Source organism: Quercus suber, unplaced genomic scaffold (genome assembly GCF_002906115.3).
Source record: "Quercus suber isolate HL8 unplaced genomic scaffold, Cork oak 2.0 scaffold_1352, whole genome shotgun sequence".
NCBI classification, from domain to species: Eukaryota; Viridiplantae; Streptophyta; class Magnoliopsida; order Fagales; family Fagaceae; genus Quercus; species Quercus suber.
This window is the reverse complement of record NW_027070735.1, coordinates 1-5,529: the sequence shown is the minus strand read 5'-3', so window position 1 is coordinate 5,529 and position 5,529 is coordinate 1.

Below are 5,529 nucleotides of genomic sequence, written 5' to 3'. Positions count from 1 at the left end.
TATATGATATGAAAGAAAGTGAGACAATCAAATAGATAGCTAGAAGTTTACGCGTGCATGTATCATTTGAGTTCATTGCTCTCTCTCTCTCCACATATAAATTTGAGTTCTTGCATAGTGCTTTCAATTATGATATGATCTTAAAAGTCTATGCATTTAGGCATATGATATGAAAGAAAGTGAGACAATCAAATAGATAGCTAGAAGTTTACGCGTGCATGTATCATTTGAGTTCATTGCTCTCTCTCTCTCCACATATAAATTTGAGTTCTTGCATAGTGCTTTCAATTATGATATGATCTTAAAAGTCTATGCATTTAGGCATATGATATGAAAGAAAGTGAGACAATCAAATAGATAGCTAGAAGTTTACGCGTGCATGTATCATTTGAGTTCATTGCTCTCTCTCTCTCCACATATAAATTTGAGTTCTTGGATAGTGCTTTCAATTATGATATGATCTTAAAAGTCTATGCATTTAGGCAATGAAAAATGTTGTTCGTACAAAACATCATTCATTCAATTGTTGTACAAGTGTTTGTTCTAGTTAAGTTGAAATTATAAGATAATAAGGGTCAGAGAAAACATGATAGGCAGACACTAATATTGGTCGGTTAAATGAGTTGATTTTGTTAATGAATAACATTATTCAATTCATATAAATTCAGACCATATATTGAAAAAGTTCCCATATCATGTGTGATCACACCAAAAACCAGAATTATGTTGTGGCTAGCTTTTATTGGTAAGCAGGGGGAGTGACCTAACTTTTGATTCCGCCCTTTAAAGTAAGTTGGGCCGTGCGTACTTTGTTTGTGAGTGTGCCTGACGTAGAGAGAGAGAGAGATGACCTAATTTTACCCAATAGTGTTCACACAAAATATTTTCTTGAGTCACGACAATAAATGCGTAATTGACTAATTGTGCATCAAAACATTGTCGAAGTAAGGGGTTTCAGTGGAGCACTTAGCAAAGCCATGCATGACTATTGGCCATGTAACATGGCTCATGCTTTGAAAATTAATTACTAACGTGGCATCAATCTATCAAACAATATATATATATATATATATATATATATTTATATATTTATATAATTGAGGATAAGAGATTTGAACCTTAGATAACTTTATTAGAAACTGTAAAAAATATTAATTGAGCTACAAAATTTTTAACAACATATTGACATAACTCGTGGAACTCCTCCTTGTATGAACTAATGCAACATGGTTCACAATTTTGAGCTGTGGACCTAGTCGAATGCCCACTAGCAAATAGCGCATGGCTTATCTTTTTAGGAAAAGTTATCAGGTATTTCAAAGTACAATGATGTGATACTCTCTCTTTTTATATAAATGATAAATTCCAACATGAATTGAATTAATATGAATCATTATTATATGAGAGGGAGAAGTACGACGTCACTGTACTTATGGAGTAGTGAATAATTACTCATTCCCATGATTACATGAAGGTGATTGGATCTTGGGCACCAATAAGAAATAATAAAATAAGGGCATCAAAAGAGTTATCAAGTATCGGTGATAGGCTACAACATGAGACTCTAAATGTCTATGTTAGAAATTGTTTCATGATAAACGGAGTCAGAGATTGTTTTTTTTTTTCCCCAAATGAGTCAGTTGTACCCTTACCTTTTACATGTTCCCCTTTTATGGTTGTCGTAGGTGTGAATTTCGCCTTAATCTTTGTCGGAAATTAAAATTCATATTGTGGTAGAAAATATATCTTATTACACAGGACCCCATGATTTTTGTGGTCAAATCCCAAGATTTGTAAGAACACACTAAGGGATAAGTCTTTGACATGGCTCGATTTTGAGGATATCAAACTAGGCTTGCTACTATAGTCAGCTACGTTATTCGGTCTTGGCTTGTCCCCAAGGTTCCTCATCAGTCATCACCATGTGGTTGAGATGCCACATTATCATTTGGTCGTGATGCTACATCACCTCCTTGTCGTGGTGTCATGCCTTCTTAACTTCTCATGACACGTGCACCTTCACCCTTCCGCCTTCATGTTGTCGTTTCACAAAGTGTCTTTTCCTTGTTTTGTCCTCCATTACTGATGAATTTTTATTCTTTTCTTTCTTCTCTTTCTGTCATTTTCTTCAATTAATTGTTTCACTCGAAGAACTTCTGTTGGAATTTTTTCATGTGAGGTTTACTGTGTTTGTGGTCATTTGGGTTATTTTTCAAAATTAACGTCATTTGTGGATTCCCCTTTGCCCATATTTAGGGTTCTTTGGGTGAAATTGTTACCGTCCTTTCATAGAGTTAGAGTTCACAATGCACACATCACCCTTAATCATCGATTCATTTTTTTTGGATTCTAATTTTGAGTCTTTTAGGGTGGTGTCAGGTCCACTCAATGGCATTAGGTCTACTTGCGTTAAATGACACCCTTAGTTCATGCACCAAAAAAAAAAAAGGTATTTCTTTTTGTGCAATGATGGGTGGGAGTCCCTTGATTGGGACAGGATCAAGTTCATTCATTTTCGTAGATTGTGGGGAACTCCCTCCAAGGCTAATTAGATATCACAGGAAACTTCAATGTTCTTTACTTGGGTGTCACTTTTTATTGACTCTTGGTATTCCCTTTGCATTGCTTGACAAGCACAAGTTGAACAATGCTAAGCTTTAATAGATCGAACAAGCACCTTTAGTAGCGAGAATAATAATATGGTGGGGAGCAATCCCAACATGAAGGCTTCCAAGATGACCTTCTCAACCAGTTTTTTTACATGGAGTGCATCCCTATTGAATGGTTCCATGTAGCCTCTTAGCAACTCTTTTTAGTACTAATTAATTGATAGAATTCACTATTTTTAAAGCCAAGTTGTTATTTAGATCTATTATTAGTCCTTGGTTAAACAATATGTTAGGGTCATATTTTCTATGTATTAGCATATCATTTGACAAAATGCATTTTACTTGTAATTAGGTAGATCTAAGATGAGTTTATTAATGGATCAAGAAGTATGTTACGCAAAAAATGGAATCATTAAAGACATGAAGATTGAACCAAGAAATAAGTGAAGAAAAACTGAGACAGTGAACCTTGACACAAGATTGACACTAGCATCCATTGAGGCTTAATAAAGAATTCTCGACACAAGCTCAATCTATCGAGATCTATGATTTCAAAATTCTCAAATCTGAATTTCGGCCCCATGATGACTTAGATTGCTAGGTTTCGTTCACTAAACCTCTAGACTATATAAAAACTTTATTTTAAAGTCATCAAAGATACAAAAACTCAATTAAAGAACCTATACACTCTATGAGAAGCTACTACATTTTATGAGCCTTAGGGTTTTGTAACCAAGTGCTTTCCAAATCTTTAATGTGCCTTAGAGTAAAGAACTTTGCAACTAATAAAAGTCAATCAGTTGCTGGGAGTTAATCACGTACCGGGATTTGTGTAAAGGAAGAAGTCTCTACAAGATTAAGTCCAATTGGGGATTGGAGCAAATTTTCAACTGTAGGTTGTTATTTTGAGATAGTTCAGGGTAGTGGTAAAAATTTTTTTTACTTGTAACCGCTTGATTCTTAATTAGTGGATTCTTGGGAGTTGTGACCTGAAATTCACTTGATGGGATTTTTGCCTTGTGAGAGGTTTTCCCCATTTGTCAACAAATTACCATATTTATTTATTTTCCACTGTACTTAGTTTATTTGGTGATTTGTCGGTACCTCCATGATTTGCATGTAATTTGACCTAATTAATTAACTGGGGTCAATCTATAACCCAAACAATCAAACATCAATATCATGCACATCAAAATAGTAAATAAGACAAGATATGATGACCCAAGAAAATCAATGAAATAAACTAGTTTCATTAAAAAAAAACTTGAGGGAAAACCTTCCCAAAAGATAATCTACTATAATAAAGAGAAGATGGTTTTTGCACGAATTTTCCATCACCATAGGGTCCTTCTCTTTAAGGCCTCCATGACCCCATCTAACCTTTTCTATATCTCTTGAAGTTTTTCATCAACCTTTTTCTCTTTAAGGCCTCCATGACCCCATCTAACCTTTTCTATATCTCTTGAAGTTTTTCATCAACCTTGCTCATGGCCTCCAATTCTTCCATCAGCTTGTCCTTCTGGCTTGTCGACCACACTTGCCGTGGTGTTGTGTCCTTTGTTGGAGGATTTTACGAATATTTTGCGTCAATTCGTGCATTTGTTGTTTGAGTGCAACCATCATTTTTTTTTTTTAACAAAAAAATAATTTAAGGGTCCTTATAATTGCCTTGGATTAGTAGCCTTACCCCTCGTTACTCTAGTGTTTATGGACCTAGTCAATTCCGTATGATTGTCGTCTTACAGAAATTTGGTAGTTCTACAGACGATGCCTATTGATCACACAAGTTGACCTAGATCCACAAACATCTATAAGAAGGCATTAAAGGACGTTAGAAGAGCCATTGGGAAATGTCGGTGGGGGACTCTTTGATACATAGTCAGAAATTGACTTGTTTGTGATGAAAGGATGCTAGGGTTTTTATTTAAACTAGTCGCAGACCCACGTGATGCATGAGAATATATAATTATTTTGTAATATGCTATAATGTATAATTTATTCTCTAAAAATTATTAAAATTAATTTGTTCTCCTTACAAGTATTATCCATTTCCGTTCTATTATTTTGGGTTTTTCTTAATAACTAAATCATGAAATCAATGAAGAATCAAAAACCAAAAACAATATCTATACATATCTATACTATATATAATAATGGAAGTTTTGAAAAAAAAAACTTTCTTTCTTCTCTTAAAGTTTCTTAGAAATGTCTTTGGCCACTTAAAAAACCTTCATTGTCAAACTCTCATGTATTTAGGTCAATGATCCTAAACCCTACAAGAACCAAATTCCACATTTAGCACTATCAAAATCAAATAAAAATTAAATGCCCAATCATGTTTTGAGATTTTCTATTTTCTCGTGACCAAACTTTTGAGGTAGATTTTTTATTGTCTATTGGACTATAAAATAAAATTATTATGTGCTGCACATAATAAGAAAAAGTGTGCTAAACATAATATTTGTTGAAGCCAAACAAAAATTGAGAAAGGTTCCACAACAAAAAAGAACTATTGAGTCAAAAAATATGAAAGCAGTAGTTGGAGTATAATTACAGTGTATACTCTATTATTGTTTCAAAACAATCATAGATAAATACATTAAACTTTGGTTTTCTTTATTTCCTTTTTTAACATAGAGTTAAACAAATGTCAAATGTAAGAAAATTAAAATGTCAAAGATAAACAAATTGAACGGGTAGGACACAAATGTAAGAACATATTATGTTTCGCTTATTTCATTGTTCAAATGCTCTTTGCATAATTAGTTGATATTACTAGTTTTGAGGAAATGTGTAAATCACAATTAGATAGTGTCATTGTATCATATGTATTTAATCGCATGATATGTGAACAACTAATTAATAATAAAAGTGAACTTTATCTAAATAATATGTGAACAACTCTTTTTTTTTTTTTTTT